The 22,749-nt window shown below is 36.8% G+C and overlaps 1 long non-coding RNA gene across 1 annotated transcript in view; it reads right to left on the bottom strand.

Annotated features, from left to right (window-relative positions):
• The window catches only part of LOC138849738 (uncharacterized), a 59,516-nt gene extending 37,565 nt beyond the window's left edge, over positions 1–21,951 (bottom strand). Inside the window, exons 1-2 of the long non-coding RNA XR_011388869.1 lie at positions 21,810–21,951; positions 20,032–20,304 (exon numbers count right to left, since the gene is read on the bottom strand). This is a non-coding gene — a long non-coding RNA (uncharacterized lncRNA). The remainder of the gene's footprint in view (positions 1–20,031; positions 20,305–21,809) is intronic.
• Positions 21,952–22,749: the final 798 nt, after the last annotated feature.

Below are 22,749 nucleotides of genomic sequence, written 5' to 3'. Positions count from 1 at the left end.
GGTTGGACAGGTGGTGACAAATTATTTTAATTTCTGTTTGTTATGGAAGGTCTTGCATTAACAAACTGAAGAGAAAAAAACATATGAGTATCTCAATAGATGCAGACAAAGCATTTGATAAGATACAAACACATACAAATACAAATGATGAAAACTTTAAGTAAATTGAGTATATTAGAAACATTTTTAAACACACTTAAGACAATATATGACAAACCCATGGCTAGCATCCCATTGAATAGGAAAAAGTTGGAATTATTCTCCCTGAGATCCAGAACGAGACACTCTCAACATTGCTATTCAGTATAGTACTGAAAGTTTTAGCCAGAGCCATTAGGCAAGAAAAAAAGTTAAAGGGATACAAATTGGGAAGGAGGAAGGCAAACTATCACTATTTGCAGATGATGTGATTCTATATATAGGGGATCAAAAAGACTCCAATAAGAGTCCATTGGAACTCAGAAAAGTTTGATAAAGAGGCAGGATATAAAATCAATGCACAAAAATCAAAACCTTTGTATACACAGATAATTTCATGGTGGAGAAAGAACTTCTAAGATGATTCTTATTTACAGTAGTTACCAAAAAATAAAATACCTTGGAATAAACTTAACCAAGGATGTGAAAAACCTTTACACTGAAAATTGGAAAACACTAAAGAGAAAACTAAAAGAGGACATTAAAAAATGGAAACATCTTCCATGTTCATGGATTAAAAGAATCAGTATCATCAAAATATCTGTTCTACAAAAAGCAATTTACAGATTCAATGTGATGTCAATCTAAATATCAAGGACATTCTTCTCAGATATAGGAAAAATGATGTTGAAATTCATATGGAAATACAGGAGAAGCTGAATAGCTAAAAAATCTTATACAACAAAAACTAAGCTGGATGCATCACCATCCCAGATTTCAAGACATACTACAACCAAAACAGCCTGGTACTGGTACAGAAAACAGATGTATAGACTAATGGAACAGAATAGAAATGGCAACATCAACTCATGCATCTACAACCAACTTATCTTTGATACAGGGGCTAAAATAAATCCCTGGAGTAAGGACAAGGCTTCTCAAGAAATGTGCTGGGAAAACTGGATCTCCACATGCAGAAGCATGAAGCAAGACTCCTAACTTACACCTTATACAAAAAGCCACTTAAAATCGATTAAAAACCTAAATCTATGACTTGATATCATCAAATTTCTATAGAACATTGGGGAAACCCTGAAAGACATTGCCATAAGCAAAGATTTCTTAGAAAAGACCCCAGAGGTACAGGCAATCAAAGCCAAAATTGACAAATGTGATTATACCAAATTGAGAAGCTTCTGCACTGCAAAAGATACATTCACCAAAGTGAAGAGGCAACTGACAGAATGGGAGAAGTTATTTGTGAACTGTGCAACTTATAGAAGATTAATAACCAAAATATACAAAGAGAACAAGAAACTCAAAAGCAACAAAGCAAACAATCCAGTAAAGATATGGTCAAATGTCCTAAACAGGCATTTTTCAAAAGAGGAACTCCAAAATGCCAACAGATACATGAAAAAATGCTGAGGATCACTAGCCATCAGGGAAATGCAAGTCAAAACTCTAATGAGGTTTCACCTCACCCCATTAAAAAGGGATTCCATCTGGAAATCAACAAATGACAAATGCTGTAGAGGATGTGGGGTAAAAGTACCCTAGTTCACTGTTGGTGGGAATGTAAACTGGTGCAGCCACTGTGGAAGACAGGATAAGGATTCCTCAGAAATCTGAATATAGACCTAACATATGACCCAGCCATCCCACTCCTGGGAATTTACTCAAGGGAAATGAAATCAGCATATGAAAGAGTTACCTATACCCCCATGTTTATTGAAGCTCAATTCACAATAGTTAAGATATGATATCAACCCAAATGCCCATCAACTGAAGACTGGATAAAGAAATTATGGGATATATAAACCATGCAATACTACACAGTGGTAAAATATGAAATCCTGTCATTTGCAGCAAAATAGATGAAACTGGAAAACATGATACTTATTGAAATAAGCTAATACCAAAAGGACAAATACCATATATTTTGCATGATCTGTGATAAGTAATTGAGCACATAAATGGTAATCTCTAGAAGTGAAATTAATAATTTGAGAATGAATGACTTTGAACAGCACTTGTCGCAACTGTTGAGGAACAGTTTTTTTTTTTTTGATACATTTTTTGAACTCTTAATTAGTATAATAATAAGTATATATAAAGTTAATTAAAGTTAGATCTTAGTAAAAAGTTAAAATGGGAATAGGAGATGGAAGAGGTAGAGGGTGTTGGAAGAATCACTGTATTACTAAAGTTATATTTACGAGAAGCATGAAATTTGTCTTCTTTAAATAAAATGTTTTTAGGAAAAAATTTAAAAATCAAACAAACAAAAAAAGAACCATTTGTGATTTGAATGCATCTTCAGAAAGTGAGTGTTGGAAACTTAATTCTAAATGAAAATTTGGGTGGCAGGATCTATTGGGAAGTGTTTAGGTCATGAGGGGTCCACCTTCATGAGTGGATTAACAATAGCTACAGAAGGGGTTGAACCTGTAAGTTCAATCTCTCACTCTCTCACCACATCATGCCCTGTTCTGATGCAACAAGAAAGTCCTCATCTTATATGGTCCCTTGATCTTGGAACTCCTATTCTCCATAATGAAAAAATATATCTCTCATTATAAATTACCTAGTGTGTGCTATTATACTGTAAATGCCTGCAACAGACTGAACACAGCATCATTAATGTTATAGTGTAAGTCTACATAAAATGTATTTTGATTTGGACTTTGTTTGCACAGGAATATAGTCATTGCATATCTTGACTCATAATATTATAGCATGCAAAGGAAAAGGAATGCACTGGAATAAATAGTAAGCAAATCAAAGCACATATATTAAGAATAAAATACAAACATAAAATACTTTGATTATAAAGTTATGTGATATATTCAATATACATTTTACTCCATTCTTTTCTTTGCATAGGCAAGAGATCTGCCTTATTTCCCATCTATGGGGAATAAATATGTCTCTACCAGTTCATCCAGATACTCTAAGCAGAATATAATGACATCATTCTTAAAGCTATGTAATGTATTTTGGTGATGAACTTATACTCTGTCTTGATATTTTACACATTTTTATCTTGCTGGCAGGCAAAATATGGTTGTTGAAGTACTGATTCATAACCACACGCACAAACACACACAACCCATATATGTTACCCTATTAAAGATTATGTGTATATAACCTATATGAATGTGTATAAGTTCTTGAGATAATTGAAGGAATCTAATCACTTCATTCTACTGGTGATTATTTATTAAGTTATTTTCTCTTATTCATCTTATCTCTTCTATGCCCCAGAACAAATCTCTTTCTGTAACTTTCAATAGGGTCTGTTGTCATTGGCAATTTCATTTTACTTATATCTATCCAGGCTGATAGAAATGCAGGATTTGTTTACAAACACACAGACACACACACACACACACACAGAGACATATATTATCTATCTTGTTAGTTTATGTTACCTTTGTGCCACTGAATATCAATTTCCCTGCTCACTGATTATAGTTAATCTCAGCTAAATGTTTAGAAACTGAATTCTAGATTCATACCATAGTTTCTTAGTAAATCTTAATAAATTACTAGTAATTATAATCACTGTTACTATACACTAAGAGTTTAACTTTTGCCTATCAGTGAAACCAAAGGTGGTTAGGTGGTTTGCTTAAGTAGTTTTCTCTTCTAGTACTTATTAAAATACTTCAAGTTAAAGGACACATGTTATTTGGTGTCATATTTTGGATTGCCAATACTTTATGATTTTGGATGGGCAAATTAAGATTAGGAAAGAAGAAGGGACTACAATCAAAGAGACTGTACAAGCACAAGAGTATTCAGGTTGCTACATACCACTGATGCAGTGAGAATACACAGAAATCTGAGAGAATATCAGGATGAGACACTAGAGATCTAGATGCTGCTGAACTAAGGAATCAAGGCTTTACTCACTAGGAAAAGAATCAATGCTGGCAAAGTACAGTCAGATTTGAATACCATCGGGTATTGCTTAACAGGGGCAATGCATTCTGATAAATACATCTTTAGGTGATTTTGTCATACAACATAACAGTGTTTTACAAAACCTACGTGGTAGCCTATATCACACCTAACTTACGTGATATGTCTTAATTCTTCTAGGCTACAAACTTGCACAATAATTTTTTGCTATACTGAATACTGTATATAACTTGAACACTAAAGATAAATTAAAGAATCTGTGGGGGCCGGCGCTGTGGCTCAGTGAGTTAACACCCTGGAATGAAGCGCCAGCATCCCATATGGGTGCCAGTTCGAGACCCGGTTGCTCCACTTCCAATCTGGCTCTCTGGTGTGGCCTGGGAAAGCAGTAGAAGATGGCCTAAGTCCTTGGGCCCCTGCACTCACGTGGGAGACCCGAAGGAAGCTCCTGGCTCCTGGCTTCGGATCGGCGCAGCTCCAGCCATTGCAGCCATCTGGGGAGTGAACCATCGGATGGAAGACCTCTCTCTCTCTGCTTCTCCTCTCTCTGTGTAAACTCTGACTTTCAAAGAAATAAATCTTTAAAAAAAAGAATCTATGGTGAATGTGTTTCAGCATTAACTTTTTGCCCAAGTGGAAAGATTATACCAAAATAATGATAAAAATGAAGTACAATAAATACACTAACCAGTAACAGGTATTTGTGGCAGTTATCAAGAATCACACAGTGTAACTGCATTTGTTGTGCAGTTATACAGAAGTCATTTCTACAGAAGCACAGTAGGTTTGTTTAAACAAGCATCAAGACAAACACATGAGTTACATGATATGTCACATGCGCTGTTATGATGCCAATGACCTACCTCACTTGGTGAATTTAATGGCTCAGCTTCATGATGATCTTATGGGGTAAGATCATAATGTATATGCAGTCCATCATTAATCAAAATGTCATTATGTGGTGCATGACTATATTTAAAAGATCAGTGTTAGAAAGTACTTATGGTATTTTAGTTCAGGGAAGTGAATTCTGTAACTGCTTGAACTGTTGTAGCAGTCAAAGCAACAGATAAGTTCAGATAGTGAAAGAGAAAATTGGCAACAGGAAACAGACTTCAGAACCATTTAGTGGGCAGCCTGACAAAGATTTCTATGTTTTTGACAGGGGAGATTGGTAGTAATTGATGATATTTACCAAAATTGGGAATTTATATAAAAGAGCATATTTATGGAACGAAGTAAGGGAAAATGATGAGTTTGAAGCCATGTTATACTTTTGGTACAGGTGAAGAACTGAGGTGCAGATGTTCAGATGATAAATCAGTGTGATCATATACTAAGGAGACGTACTCTTTAAGATATGGAGAAGCAATTCAAATGACAAATGAAGATAATATTAACAATAGCAATGGCAGTGAATGGTGAAAATGGGTTGGGTATAAATGATTTTAAATTTAGAGTCAGTAAGACAATGGCCAAACTTATTTATAATGGGGAAATTCATTGTTCTTATTAAACACAAGAGCCAGTGCCTTTAAAAGTACATCACTCTACAGGTACAACTTCTAACCTTTAAACAGAAATATAATTAAAATTTAGTTTCTTAGATATACATTTTTTACTATTTTAGGCTATTAAATTTAAATTGTGGGTCAAGGTACATGATATCCATTTTAGCATTTAAAGTACCTAGTACTGTGTATTCAGCCAACACGTTTGTTAAACCAGATTAGCATGTCTGTGTTGCAGACTTCATGGTGTCATCTATTGTCTTTTCATATGTTTATTTGATCTTTTATGGGTCAGGCATTTGTTTATTGATAACTATACAAAGATAAAATATATTCTCAAAGATAGCTTTTGAAATTTTTTATTATAAAAATTGACACTTAAAAATTCTGCACATTTAGGAGTTACGCTGTGATGCTTTGTTCATGTTAAAATAATTCAGCCTAAGATAAAAACAAAGAAATATATATAAATACATATACACATGATAATTTATGTAATGGAAATAAACACAGGATATTTAGTATCAGAGAAGAGGTATATAACATACAATCAGGCAATGATTTGTGAATCAAATCTTGATGTTGAGAAGGCACTTAGCCAGGCTTGTTGGAGTGTAGACATTACTGGTATCAGAGTCATTTTGTATAAGTAGGGCACAGGGCTCTGAGAGGTCATAGAACTCAGTGAAAAACCCTGAAAACTAAGTGATAAGATGGGGTGGGATAGGAGACTAATAAAGAACAGTGAAGATTGGGGCTGGCACTGTGGTGGAGTAGGCTAAGCCTCCGCCTACTACACTAGCATCCTAAATGCCCCTCTTCAGATCCAGCTCTCTGCTTAATGACCTGGGAAAGCAGTGGGAGATGGCCCAAGTGCTTGAGCCCATGCACCCACATGAGAGACCCAGAAGAAGCTCCTGGCTCTGGGTTGGCCCAGCTCCAGCCATTTCAGCCATTTTGGAAGTGAACCAGAGGATGGAAAAATCTTTCTCTTTGTCTTTCCCTCCCTCTGTCTGTAACTCTGCCTCTCAAATAAATAAATAAATAAAATATTTTTTTAAAAAAAGCTTACAGTTGAAGACTCAGGTGGGCACACTATATCTTTATGTTATACTTAACAGTCTGAATAAATAGGATAGGTGTTTGGTGCAGTGGGTTAATTCAGTGCTTAAGATACCTGCTTCCCATATAGGAGTATCTAGTTGGAGTCTCAGCTACCCTGGTTTTGATCCAGCTTCCTGGTCTGGCAAACCATGGGAGACAGCAGATGATGACTTGAGTACTTGAGTCTCTGCCACCCATGTGGTAGATCTGGACTGAATTTCTGGCTGCCTGATCCAGCCCTGGATGTTGAGGGTATTTAGGCAGTGACTCAGCAAGTGGAAGATCTCTCTCCATAGTTGTTCTGTCTCTATCTCTATTTTCAAATAAAATTAAAACTTTAAAAAGTTTTAAATATCTTTAAAAAAGAGAAATCTAACTAAAAGAAAAATAGGAAGAGGAGCAAGTTACAAAGATTAGGCTGAAAGCTCAACATCAGACATATTGAGCGGAGATTTTTATTAGGGTAGGCCAACTACTATAATAGGTACATATTGCAGTTGCTTAATACAATAAAAGTTCTATTTCACTAATATCACAATATAGTGCTGGGTATCTGTCTAGAATCTATACTCAAAGCAGTCACTTAAATGCCAATGCCTCTTTTAGCCTGTATCTCTGCTGTTCTCCAGATCATTGAAATGTTTTCCATGGAACAGGTGGAGAAGAAAGAGCATGAAAGTAGTTAGGATGTTTAAAGAGTGAGAGGGTGTATGTAAGATGTTCTTAGGGGCAGGTCAGAGTCATGTATCACATCAACACACATTCCATTGATGAGAAATTTATTAAACAGTCATATCTTATGTTGAGGACATTGGGAAAATTAGTCTAGCTAGATTACAAGTACCAAAAGCAAAAGGATTTATTGAACAAGTTTCTCGGGAAACAGGCAAGTAGGAATGACATATAGATGACTAGATTTGAAATATACTAATATATTTATTAACTCTGAAAATATACAATAGTAGATTACACTTTAGCATTTAATGGATACATAAAAAGCATGAAAAATAAGCAATATAAATGACTAGAGAAGTAGAAGGAAAATTTGGGGAGAGAATAAGAAAGATATAAAGAGGGGAGAAAGTCTCAAGAGGGAAGGAAGGGCCATACACATTGCAAACTTCAGAGTAGTTAAATAAGACAGGAGCCATTTACCATCATCTAAAACAGTCATTTTATGAATTCATCATACCACTTAGATGCCAGAATGTCATACAGGAAGGGAATTATGATTATATCTTGAGCCATAAATTGTCTTGATTTATGATATCTCAATTTGATTTAAAATTCAATATGCTAAAGTTTTCTATATAATTTAATTTCTGAGATCTCAAATTAGCTTTAATAAAAACTTTAAATTAACATCTAGAGCTATATTTCTCAGAAATGTTTCATGTGTTATGTCTATCAAAAATATAAAAAAACAATGAAAACACTTCTAATTCTATTTAACTTCCATGCTTATAATCTCCCTATTAAATACATTTTCAGTAAGATAGTAGGTCTGTTGTGTTTTCAGAATATATGTAAAATGTATTTGCAAATATACTTTTTAGATATATGTATACATATATATGTATTTTCTTATGGAAATTTATTTTTAAATTGAAGTGACAAAATTTTATTTAATTTTATTTTTGCTTATTTGAGAGGCAAAAGTCAAAGAGAGAGAGAGAGAGAGCAAGTCAGAGAGATAGCTCATATTTGCAGGATTACTCCTCAGATGCCTTGGTTGGGCCAAAGTTGATATCTGGAAACTCAATCACGTATCTCTAATGAGTAGCAAGAACCTAGAAAATGGAGCCATCAACACTATCTCCTAAGGTCTGCAGTGGCATAAAGCTGGAATCAGGACCTGGAGTTGGGTGTCAAATATTGGTACCCTTATTTGGGACTTGAACATCCTAACCAGCAATTTAATTGCTGCTAAACTTCTGCCTCCAAATAAAATTTAAAAAATATCTTATTAAACATTCTCAAAATGATATTTTTAATTATTAAAATTGTTAATGCCATTATTTGGGAATACTGTGACTTTACGGAACAGTAAAGATGAAAGATAAGATATGTTAACTGAGTTTTAATAACATGGTTTTAGATATTAATTAACATCTTGAAAGTTCAAGTACCTATTAGTTGGCATTGACAATGATATTAAGTAATGATTTAAAAATATTCCTTTGGTTCTTCTTCAAAAAACGTCTTTTACATGTACATAATAGTGGTTGGTTTCTCCTGATGATAACCTCTGACACATAGCTCTGAGAATTCCTAAGCCAAAAGGAGCAGAGTTGGAAAACTATTGTTGAGCTGCTTTTTTGGCAGGGACTGCACAGGAAGGCAAATGCTGATAGCAAAACAATTTGGGCTCAGATGTCCAAGTGCTCCTTGTAGGAAAGATTGAGAGAATAAATTAAGATGTTGCACAGCAGTAGGCCCTCATAGGAAAATATAAATAAGTGGTGGCTGGTATAGGCTAGCATGTTAATACTGAGATGGACCATAGTGCCAGCCCAGGCTTAGAACAAATCTATCTCACAGGCCTAGAAAACAAAGCAAGATCGAGCAAAACCAAGTCAAAAACAAACAAGAAACAACCTCAGAGGTTGAAAGCAGTCAAATGATACAGTGCAATAATGCTTAATATGAAGTAAAATGAGTGAAATCTCTGTTCCTTAACAATCGGTAGCACATACCATGAAATGGTCTCATCCTGAATTCAAATTCTATTCACAGGTGTTCATTCTAAATGTATTAAGTCCTTGTTAGCTGTGATGCCTGCTGTGTGGCAGCAGTGTAAAGAAGAAATAAGGCATAGTCTCTTCCAGCATGAATCTTTAGTCCTCACAAAAGAGTGATAAGTACAAAAAATAATGGCAGAGGAAGAATATGTCATCCTAAAGGGACACAGAAATAGTTTCTAGATCTGATTGATCAGCCATGAATCTTTTCTTGGCAGAGAGACTACCTGAATTAGGTTAGTGATCCACCCACAGTGGGTGCTTAGGCCAGCAACAATAATGCCAACAACCATAGCAAATTAACAAAACAAAGAAAAACAAAACCACAGGCATTGATCCATTAGTGTAAACCAGACGTTATTCTATGTGATTTATCTGGATTCTCATTGCATGCATACAATTAGTCTATGATACAGACCTTGTTTTATATATAGAAAAGAGATTATCTCTGTTAAGTATCCTGCCCAATACAATAAATCTCTACTTTGGGGCAAGACTATAGGCTCAGGCATTCTAACTCCATAGCTTGTGATTTTAACTACACTAGATTATAATAAAGTATTTTTGAAAAACAAGAATTTTTGGGAGGCCCCTTAGAGTATCCACACACAGACAAAGAAACACAGAGAAAGAGAGATTTGCCTTCTATTGGTTCCAAAATGCCTCCCCAAATGCCTCCAATAGCTAGACTGAGCCAAGCTAAAGACGGGAGCCAGGAAACCCATACTGGCCTCTCACACAGGTGGCAGTGGCACAAGCATATGAGTCATCACCCCCTCCCTCCTAGGATACATTAACAGGTAGCTGGATCAGAAGCAGAGCAGCCATGGCTCCAATCAGCGTGCCAGCATGGGATGCAGGTGCTCCAAGTGACGACTTAACCTGCAGTGTCACAACACCCACCCTTTAGTTCTGTTATTTATTGCTTGTCTTTTCTCACTAGTATGTAAATTCTTTGGGCAGTGGGTTTTCTTCTTCTCCTTCTCTTCCTCCTCCTCCTTTTCCTCTTCCTTCTCCTTCCTCTTTTTGTTTCCTCTGCAGTGTGATTTCTGGAGCACCTAAATGTTTATCTGACATGATATTGGTCTTAATAACTCTTAGTTGGATGGGTGGTTGTTTCTTTTCCTTAATTTTCTCAAGTATCCCTCACAGAATTTCTTCAAGCATGCTTAAGACCTTCATTCTGCTGACCCTCAACCTCTTTCTCTGTGCCTTAATGCTTTAATGTCCCCATTGCTATTCCTTCCCTAACTGGGGAATATCCGGCAAAGCTGAAGCCTTTGACATCTTCTATCATCGACCAGCTGGACAGAAAGAGAGCTTTTGTCAACCTCAATACTCACTCAACACCGTCTAACAATCCTGCCACATTTTGCTAGAAAGAGTATTACATGGCCTTCCAACTCCCAAATAGCTATTCATTTCCATAATTAGAGCAAATTCTCTAATAGTTCTGTCACTCCAGACTAACCAACTTCATTCAGAAAAACTCATCTCATGCTCCAAAACATTCATTTTGCTTAGTGAAATATGCCATTCCCAAAAGACAAATACCATACTTTTTTCTGATATGTGGTAGTTCATGTGGCCTACAAAGTAATTTATAGGAATTGGTTTTAGATTCTAGATCAAATATAAGTTGGCTGTAGATGTTTGGATTGATTTCTGGTGTTTCTATTCTGTCCCATTGGTCTATCCATCTGTTTCTGTACCAGTACCATGCTGTTTTGATTACAACTGCCCTGTAGTATGTCCTGAAATCTGGTACTGTGATGTCTCCTTAGTTTGTAGATTGTATAGCAATAGATAGATTTTAGCTATTCAAGCTCTCCTGTGTCTCCATATGAATTTCAGCATCATTTTTTCCAGATCTGAGAAGAATGTCTTTGGTATTTTGATTGGTATCGCATTGAATCTATAAATTGCTTTTGGGAGAATGGACATTTTGATGCTATTGATTCTTCCAATCCATGAGCATGGAAGATTTTTCCATTTTTGGTATCCTCTTCTATTTCTTTCTTTAAGATTTTGTAGTTCTCATTGTAGAGATCTTTAACGTCCTTGGTTAAGTTTATTCCAAGGTATTTGATTGTTTTTGAGGCTATTGTGAATGGGATTGATCTTAGCAGTTCTTTCTCTGCTGTGGCGTTGCCTGTGTATACAAAGGCTGTTGATTTTTGTGCATTGACTTTATATCCTGCTACTTTGCCAAACTCTTCTAAGAGTTCCGATATGATTATTGTTTTTACCCCTTGTTTATACTACTGTGGAACTGAAGTTTTTTATTTGTCAAAATTGTTAGTGGTGAATTAAACCTGTGATTATAGAGTGGATTGAAATTAAGTCTTCAAAATCTTTGCTGAAGATATTAGCAAGGGAGTAAGTCCAAAATCCCTCTTGACTTGGTGGGTTATAGGGATGGAAAATAGCAGTTGGTCTAGAGTTAAATACAGAGAAGGAAATAGGAAAGCAAGAGTACAAGTTCCTGTCCAGGTAGGGAGAAGACTGATGTACACCAGGTTGCCACAGAGAAAAAAGCTCCTGTTTTGTTTACTGTGTACATGCTGGTGATGAGCAGTGGGATGGAGTTAGTTTAGCCTCCTTCTTGTCCCAGGCTCCTCTGCTTATGGAAACCTTGGCTATTGTCAGGGGTTAGAACGATGATAGTTCTGGCCTCTTTCAGCTGAGTAGGAGTGAATTAGGGACCTATAAATGTTGCATTTTACAGAACCTCAGTCTCCCCAATGAAAAAAAATCATAGAGTTCCACATAAATTTGCATATTTCATTTATAAAAAGTAACCTAAAATGTTGGAGAGACTCTGGTAGCATCAATTTTATCTGTTTCATATCTTGTTTTTAGTTTCCAAAGAAAGCTTTCAAAGAAAATTATCTTTGTCAAAAAAGTTCATTCATTCCAATTCCTGATGCTTTCCACTATTTTAAAGCAATTCTTGAAACAGTTGGCTGTTCAATCATTTGCATTTTGAATACAAGTGGACAAAATATAGATATCCCTAGTGAAACCAGTTCTTAAGTTGCACTTCTTATGTGCACACTGTAACCATTTAAGAAGAATTTGTGCATTATGAGCCCACTTTGTAACCTGGAAGTATGTGAATGTCTTTAAAATGGTGAAAAGTTTATTTACCAGAGAAAGCTTCTATTAGGAGTCAAATCTTGATGTTCTGTGCACAGGTGAAGCACCTGTTGTGCTTGCCAACACATTTGGTTTGGATGATTTTTTGAAGAAAGACATTCAACATGTCAAAATGCTTTACTACCTTCTATACTGGCCTGCAATGTCATAAGAATCTATGCCGGCAATTCCTAATGAAGCTTTGTCCATGACCCAGGAAAGTCATTTTATGAGAGCAAGTGATTTAAATGATTCTCTTCAGTATGGAAGTAAAGTACAGATTTTTTTATTACAGAGTCCCAAAGCAAAACTTTAAGTCACTGCATTTTGGGAAACAATTTTGATTTTGGTGGAATTTGATTGGATTAAGGGATACCTAGAAAATTTATAAAACATTCTTTCTGGTTATCTATGAGGATGTCGCTGAAAGAGATTGGCATGTGAGTCCCAGGGCTGAGCGAGAAAACCTTCTCAAAGTGGATGGTAACCATTCAATTGGGAGATACAGAAAAAGTTCCTGGCTTGGATAGGAACAGCCCTGACTGTTGTGGCAATTTGGGGAGTGAGGTAGCTGATGAATGGTTCTCTCTCTTTCTCCCTCAATCTCTCTCTACAATTCTACCTTTCAATTAATCTTCTTTTTAAGAAAGCTTTTATTTAATGTATACAAATTTCATCAGTACAGCTTTAGGAATATAGTGGTTCTACCCCCTCATACTTGCCCTCCCACCCCATTCCAACCCTACCTCCAACTCCCTCTCCCATCCCATTCTTTATTAAAATTTGTTTTTAATTAACTTTATATACAGAAGACCAACTCTATACTGAGTAAAGATTCCCACAATTTGCACTCACCTACACACACAAAGTATAAAATATTGTTTGAAAACAAGTTTTTTTTTTTTTGAGGGAGGGAAATATGTTTTTTTTAACTTTTATTTAATGAATATAAATTTCCAAAGTACGATTTATGGATTACAATGGCTTCCCCCACATACTGTCCCTCCCACCCACTACCCTCCCCTTTCCCACTCCCTCTCCCCTTCCATTCACATCAAGATTCATTTTCGATTATCTTAATATACAGAAGATCAGCTTAGTATACATTAAGTAATTAAACATGACAATAGGTCTGATCTGATTTCATCATCATTTAAAAAAATCATCTATTATTTTTCATTTTATGTTTCTGTGTGGGAGCAAACTGTTGAAATCCTTACTTAATGAAAACAAGTTTTACAGTTAATTCTCATAGTATAACTCATTAAGGACAGAGGCCTACATGGGGATTAAGTGCACTCCTGTTGTCGATTTAATGATTGACACTCTTATTTATGACATCAGTGATCACCCAATGCTCTTGACATGAGCTGTCAAGCCTATGGAATCCTTTGGAGTTCACATGAAGGATCTCTGTGAGACCCCAGTGGAATGAAGAGGCCATCAAAGAAGGATCTACCTTTCTCTGAAGGGAGGAGAGAACTTCCACTTTGCTTATGTCCCTGTCTAAATACTGTTAGAGTTTGTGGACTAAAATAAATAATCTTTAAAAAAAAAAAAGAATTCTCTCTATTGGATCTGGGACATACTACTTTCCCCCATAACATTATAAATTCATGCTCTCTAGCCTTTGTACTCTGAGAATTACAGCAGTGGCCCCCAAGGTCCTTAAGCTTTTAGACTTGAATTGAGCCAATTAGCACCGTGGGTCTCTAGACAGGTGATGGAATTCTGAGAGGCTTCTAAGACTCCATAATTGCATAAAACAATTCACTTAATACATTTACTTTTTACTATCTCTCTCTCTCTCTCTCTCTCTCTCTCTTTCTCTCTATCTCTATATCCCATCTATCTACTGTTTTTCTGCCTTTGGAAAATCTTGAGTAGTATATCTGGAAAAGTTATTTATAAAAAAAAAAAAATGATTCCAAGATGATTCCAAGTTGGCAGATTAGGGAATGACATACTGTGTTAGGTTAAGTATAAAAGAAAAAAAAAAAGTATAGGAAGTGTACTTTCAGGGGAGAATTGCAGAGAAAACTGCACTGGAAATCCTACAAAGGAGCCGGCACCTTGGCTCAGTTGGTTAATCCTCTGCCTGCGGCACCGGCATCCCATATGGGCTCTGGGTTCTAGTCCCAGTTGCTCCTCCTCCTCCAGTCCAGCTCTCTGCTGTGGCCCAGGGAGGCAGTGGAGGATGGCCCAGGTACTTGGGCACCTGCACCAGTGTGAGAAACCAGGAAGAGACACCTGGCTCCTAGCTCCAGATCAGCATAGCTCCGGCTGTAGCAGCCATTTGGAGGGTGAACCAACGGAAGGAAGACCTTTCTCTCTGTCTCTCTCCCTCACTGTCTAACTCTATCTGTCAAATAAATAAATTTAAAAAAAAGAACTGAAATCCTACAAGAGGAAGAGGTACGCCAGGGGCCTGTGTGGAAATCGAAGATGTGCAGCTCAAACACAATCACAAGCACAACTGCAGCAGCCAAGAGCTGGAGTGGAAGGCAGCTTGGACCCAGAGGTGAGACTGGACTGCAGCGATCTGTGGTGATACAGCCAGAGGAGTGCCTGGTGTGAGTCTGGACTGGAGCCAAGGGACTAGCAGTTATACATGGTTGCCCACGGACCAAGTGGATGTAGAGGGGGTGCATTTATCTCACCCCAACTTCCCCACAATAGTAATAGCTACTCAGCTGAGAAAGGGGGGTGCCATTTTGGGTTTTGGCAGCATCTGCAGAAGCCTTTGTGCATCCACACAGCAACTGGCTGAGACAGGACACTGTCTCAGCAGTACTGGTGGCAGAGGAGGGCAGGGAGCAATATTTGCCCAATGGCTCTTGTATACACATGTGATCCAGAGATTGTACTGGAGGGAACAATCCTAAGTCCCCAGTGACTTTGAGGCTGGCTGGGAGGTGGCTGGGCAACCATATAGGATGGTGAGGTGCCAACAGCCTCCCCAGATCAATATGCCTAGGTGGAGCTGCCTTTCTGTTGACTGGACAGGCTGGCAGGGCAGAAAGAAACCTCTGGACTCAGCAACTGGAAGCTTTGTGTGCTAAGATTGTGGGGACTCAGCAGTTACATGAAAGGGTGCAGAGTGTAGCTGGCTACTGAGATCTACCAAGCACAACTTGGGTGTTAGTCTGGATACTCAACCCACCCACGAGCACTGACCAGAGCTCCCAGGCCACACCCACAACATGCCTCTTGGTATTCACCGAAAGTGCAGACATTCCAGTAAACCTCAGAGACCTAGCTCAAAGATAAAAGCCATCAGAGGGAAAAAATAAAAATGAACTCAAAAAATGCCTGAAACAAAATCAGAAATTCAAGAAAAAAAAATAAGGAAGACACCATGACCCCCCCCCCCGAAAAAAAAAAAAAAAACGCAAAAGAACACATAACATTTCAATATTAGAACACAAAGATTAAGAGGTTGAGGAAATGCCAGAAATGAAATTCAAAAATTCATCATAGGATTACAAACAGAAGTAAATCCACATACTAGAAGACAAATCTTTGGAAATCTTACAGTCAGACAAAAGAAAGAAAGAAAGAAAGAAAGAAAGAAAGAAAGAAAGAAAGAAAACAGAAACCTTAAAAACAGTATGGGAGATTTATGGGATACTGTCAAAAACTGACCATCTAGGTTTTAGGAGTTCCTTCCTGAAGGTATGGAAAGACAGAATGGATGAGAAGGCCTATTTAGTTAAATTATTACAAAAAACTTCCCCAGTTTGGAGAAAGTAAGGGACATCCAGGAAGAGGAAGCACATAGAACTCCTATCAGACATAACCAGAAAAGATCTTCAATGATATATGTAGTCAAACTTTCCACAGTAAAGCATAAATAAAAGATTCTAAAATGTACATGAGAGAAATGCCAGATTACTTAAGAGGGTCTCCAATTAGACTACAGCTGTAGTAGAAAAAATGTCAACTCAGAATACTGCAACCTGCAAAACTCTCATTTATTAAAGACATTACATAACAGAAACTGTTACCACTCATCCAACCTTACAAAAGATGCTTAAGGATGTGCTGCACACAGAAACAAAGAAAGATAGCCATGATTATGAAAGAATGTGGAGGCAGAAAATCTCCCAGTAAAAGTAGAAAAGAAATTCAAAGTAAACAATAGGAATATTGTTATTACTTATTAATAGGCACTTTGAATGTAAATGACCTCAACCCCCCAGTTAAAATACACAGACTAGAAGAATAGAAAAAAAAAAAAAAAGACCAATCTATTTGCTGCCTACAAGAAATGCATTTCACCAGAAAAGATATAAGCAGACTAAAAGTAAAAGTATGGAAAAAGATAGTCCATGCTATCAGAAATCAAAAACAAGCTGGTGTTGATATCTTAATATCAGACAAAATAGACTTTAACCTAAAAACTGTTTAAAAAAAAGATGAAGGGCCCTATATAATGATTAAGGGATCAATTTAATAAGAATATATGATTATAATAAATGTATATGCACCCAATTACAGGGAACCTGGCTACTTAAAAGAAATGTTGATATATCAAAGGAGAGATACAGAATTGAATACAATAGTAATGGGGAAACTTCAATACCCCACTTTCAACAATGTACAAATGAACCAGGCAGAAAATCAGCAAGGAAACAACAGAGTTAATCAACAGTATATACCAAATGGGCCTAATAGATAGCCACAGAACTTTTCACTTCACTGTGGCAGAATACATGTTGTTCTCATCAGTGCATGGAACTTTCTCTAGGATAGACCTTTTGTTACAATAGACGTAGGCCACAAAGCAAGTCTCAGCAAATTCAAAAACTCAAAATTATCATGAATCTTCTCTGACCACAATTGAAAAAAGCTAGAATTCAACAACGTAAGGATCTCTAGACCATATGCAAACATATGGAAAATGAAAAATATGGTCCTCATTGAACAGTGGTTCATAGATGAAATCAAAAGAGAAATCAAAAATTTCTGGAAACAAATGATGATGACAGTACATCATATGAAAACACACGGGATATAGTAAAAGCATTGTTAAGAGGGAATTTTATAGTGATAGATGTCTACATCAAATAATTTGAAAGTCACCAAATAGATGAGCTATCAGTGCTTCTCAAAGACTTAGAAAAACAACAGCAAACCAAACCCCAACATAGTGGGAGGAAAGAAATAATTAAAATTAGAGGAGGAATAAACAAAATTGAAACAAAAAATACAGAAAGTGAAATGAGTGCTTATTTTTTGAAAAAAAGCAAAATTAATACACCACTGTTGCTACTAACCAAAAAAAAAAGAAAGAAAAAAAGAACAAGATGAACCAAATCAATAAAATTAGAGATGAAAAAGGAAATGTAACAACAGATACCGCAGAAATAAAAAAAAAAAAACATCAGAAATTACTGCAGAGATGTATGCTAACAAATCAGGAAACGTAGAAGAAATGGATACATTGCTAGACACATACAATCTACCAAAACTGATTCATGAAGACATAGAACACCTAAACAGAACAATAAGCAAGATGGAAATTGAATCAGTAATAAAGACTCTCCCAATAGAGAAAAAGCCAAGGCCAGATTGCATCACTGCTGAATTCTACTAGACATTTAAATAACTAATCTGAATTCTTCTCAAGCTATTGAAGACAATTGAAAAGGAGGGAATCCTCCCAAACTCCTTCTGTGAAGCCTGCATCACCTTAATTCCTAAGCCAGAAAAACATGCAACAGAGAAAGACAACTATAGATCAACATCCCTGATGAACATAGAGGCAAAAATCCTGAACAAAATATTAGCTAATCGAATCCAACACATCAGGAAGATAATTCACCTGGACCAAGTAGGATTCATCCCTGATATGCAGGGATGGTTCAACATGTGCAAATCAATAAATGTGATACATCACATTAACAAACTGAAGAACAAAAACTATATGTGTATCTCAATAGATGCAGAGAAACATTTAATAAAGTACAACATCCTTTCATGATGAAAACCTTAAGCAAATCATTTATAGAAGGAACATTCCTCAACATAATCAAAGCAATTTATGACAAACCAACAGCCAGAATCCTATTGAATGGGGAAAAGCTGGAAACATTCCTTCTAAGATCCAGAACTAGACAAGGATGCTCACTCTCACAACTGCTATTTAATATAGTCCTGGAAGTTTTAGCCAGAGTCATTAGGCAAGAAAACAACATCAAATGTATATAAATTGGGAAGGAGGAATCCAAAGTATCCCTATTTGCAGATGACATGATCCCCTATGGAGGTGATCCCAAAGACTCCACACTAAGAGACTATTGGATCTCATAGAAGAGTTGGTAAAGTGGCAGGATATAAAATCAACATGGAAAAATCAATAGGCTTGCATAAGCATACAATGTCATGACTGAGAAAGAACATTTCAGACAGTCACATTCATAATAGCTCCAAAAAGAATCAAAAGATTTGAATAAATTTAACCAAGGATGTCCAAGATTTCTACAATGAAAATTACAAAACACTAAAGAAAGAAATAGAAGATTTTAAAAAGTGGAAAAATCTTCCATGTTTTTGGATTGGAAGAATCAATCTTATCAAAAAGTCTATTCTTGAAATGCACTTTACATATTCAATGTGATCCCAATCAAAATAGCAACAACATTCTTTGCAGATCTAGAAAAATGGTATTAAAATTCATATGGAAACACAAAAGATCCTGAATAGCTAAAGTGATCTTACACAACAAAAGCAAAGCTGGAAGCATAGCAATTCCTGATTTCAAGACCATACTACAGGGAAATTATAATCAAAACAGCCTGGTACTGTCACAAAAACAGATTTTCAGTCCTATGAAAAAGAATAGAAACTCCAGAAATGAACTCATGCATCTATAACCAACTTACCTTTGACAAAAGTGCTAAAATCATACAGTCTTTTTAACAAATTGTGCTGTGGAAATTGGATCTCCTGATGCAGAAGTGTGAAACTAATCCCTTCCCTTAAACCTTATACAAAAATCCACTCAAAATTGATCAAAGACCTAAATCTGTGACCCAATACCATCAAATCATTAGGTAACATTGGGGAAACCTTGTAAGATATTGGCATAGGCAAAGACTTCTTGGAAATTACCCAGGAAATACTCAGAATACTGGTCAACTAATTGACAGCAAACAGAGAACACTTTCCTTCATTAAGCCCAGCAGGTCAAGCTGCTGCGTGCGACGCTGGTTCTCGTATCAGAGTGCTGGCTGCTCAGCTTCCAATCCAGCTCCCTTTTAATGCACCTAGGAAGGCAGTAGCCCGAGCACTTGTGCTGGAGACCAGGATGGGGGTCTTGGCTCCTGGCTTCAGCCTGGCCCAGCCCCAGCTTTTGCAGCTATTCTAAGAGTGAACCAGAGGATGGAAGATCTCTCTCTCTCTCTCTCTCTTTCAAGCAGATAGATAGATATAAAAAGAACAAAAACGGGGCTGTTGCCATGGCTCACTTGGTTAATCCTCTGCCTGCAGCACCGTCATCCCATATGGGTGCCAGGATCTAGTCCCGGTTGCTCCTCTTCCAGTCCAGCTCTCTGCTGGGGCCCGGAAGGGCAGTGGAGGATGGCCCGGGTGCTTGGGCCCCTGCATCCGCATGGGAGACTGGGAGGAGGCACCTGGCTCCTGGCTTCAGATCGGCGCAGCGCTGTCTGTGGCAGCCATTTGGGAAGTGAACCAATGGAAGGAAGACCTTTGTCTCTCTCTCTCACTGTCTGTAATTTTACCTGTCAAATAAATAAAGAAAAAAAATTAACAAAAAAAAATTGACGAATGGGACTGCAGAAGCTTTTGTACTGCAAAAGAAACAACTCAGTAAAGAGGCAACCAACAGAATGGGAGAAAATATTTGCAATCTATATTACTGATAAAAGGTTAATAACTAGAATATATAAATATCTCAAGAAATTCAACAACAACAAAACAACAGCCTTTGTATACACAGACAATGGCACAACTGAGAAAGAACTTCTAAGATCAATCCCATTCACAATAGCTATAAAAGCAATCAAATACCTTGGAATAAACTTAACCAAGGATGTCAAAGATCTTTACGATGAGAATTACAAAACCTTAAAGATGGAAGAATATATGGTTATGTTTAGCCACCATGGGTGGAAGATCGTTAGCATCAAGCAGAAGAAAGCACCAAAATGGATGGTTTCAAATTTGAAGGCCACTGTCAGATACCTTAAAACAGTGTCTCAAATAGGTTCAGGATTCAGGAAGAAGTCAAGTCTCTTCACCTTGCTTTGTCCTCTTACATTGTAGCACCTGGTAATCCCAGGATCCAGACACAATACATTCTACCAGTACATTAATATTCATTCTGGATTTTATGGATCAATTCTAGCTTTGATTATTCTGGTTTTACAGATTTTAGCCATAAAGCATAAATATCCTAGAAAGTTCAGTGTTAGGCATTATCCAAATAAAATTCTCTCTCTCTCTGAACTAATTCTCTTATATCTCAGGTTCTTCGATCTGATTGTTAAATTGCAAGTCTGACCCACATGCTAATTCATAGCCCATCTCTCTGTCCTTTTCCCCTCCTGCTAATATAAAGCCAGATAATTTAAATTGGTTTGATATTTCCCCTAATCCTCGAAACAGCTACAGTGTTATTTTTCTGTGAAGAAACATTTTAAAATCCTAACAACTATTCTTTCTATCACCTTGGGACTCAAACTGTTCAGAAGTTGGGAATCACTAGTGCTCTCTGATTTGATTATAAACATCTTTTCTACACGGTAGTTTATAGGGAGGAAAACTCCATTGTTTCACTCTTAGGATAGATTGTAGTGCACATCACAGGGCAAACTCCTTCTTCTGGTTCTTGGTAGATGTCTTAATTAAATCTTGCATTCATACTAACAAATGGCTAGTCTGCACTCAACTCTTTTAAAAGTGTTCACTAAAGTTAATAACCTCAGAGAATTTGCAAAGCCGGTATGGAATTTACAGAACAAAGCTGTGAAGAGCCACAGGCCTTCTCTAATAAAGACATTGCTTGTTTCTACTGCATAGATTTGCTTACACAGCTTTATAGAGGTTCTTTGTCTTCAGGGTACTAAGCCATTCAAATGTCCTATTTTTCTTCTAATTGCTTTTCTGCCACTGACTTGTTAGCAGGTATCACCATCTTTCTCTTTCTCTCTCTCTCTCTCTCTCTCTCTCTCTCACACACACACACACACACACACACACTCCCCTTGTCCCTTTTAGTATTTACCTCCATGCCAACATGTCCATCTGCCTCAGGATGTGGCAAACAACAGTGCTCCTTAAAAGGCCAGCAGAAATGTGCATATCTGAACCCCCTGCAACATTTATAAGCTCTGTCAGTTTTCCCTTCCCTTTTCTTTGTGTTCTGTGATATTCAGCACTTTCTGCAAATAATGTAATGAAAAAAATAAGAAGATCAAAGGAGGTGCTTATCTCCAGCGACATGTCCAAACAGGCACTCTGGCCCTCTCTAATATGCTCATGTAATTTGCTCCCAAGTCCAGGCCTGGAAGAAAAGCATCTTCAGGAAGTTTTCTTCCATGGACTGAGCCATCTGCTAATTCCAGCCTGTGCCAGTAATTTACAAGTAATGGTTTACAGCTGTGAACCCTGGCTTCTGAGCTGTTTTGGTCATTTAGTAATTACAACAGTTTCATTAACATTTAAAGGGAATAGTCTGCTCAATATCAATTAGAGACTATCTGCAACTGTGTAGCTCCATTTTCATATTTGCATTTGACATTTAATATTCTGCACACATAAATTTTTGGTCTTGAAAATGCATTGCCACAGAAGGTCAAAATTAATCCAGAGCCCATTTCTACCTAGCTCTACTAAGCTTTAGGAAATATTTCTGCAGAGAGTAGGAACATAAAAGGTTATTTTGGGGCATTTTTACACATTTGAACATTTAAGTACTTTTTCTTACCACTAAAGTTAAGGTTAAAGAGTTCGTCTCAATTCTTGTAATATTTCCTGTATTCTGGGGAAATTCCAAACTTATCTGATTCAGATTAGCATAGTATTAAGTAGAAAGATGACATCTATTACTTGCAAATCTTGCATAACTGCAATGATATTTAACTTTAATATTTGAGGGTATTGCAGGGGGTGCTGTGGATTTCAGCACTTAATAAATGGAACTAGACTATGAAAAATATTCTTTC

This window comes from Oryctolagus cuniculus, chromosome 5, assembly GCF_964237555.1.
Source record: "Oryctolagus cuniculus chromosome 5, mOryCun1.1, whole genome shotgun sequence".
NCBI classification, from domain to species: Eukaryota; Metazoa; Chordata; class Mammalia; order Lagomorpha; family Leporidae; genus Oryctolagus; species Oryctolagus cuniculus.
This window is presented reverse-complemented; position numbering and strand designations above follow the sequence as displayed.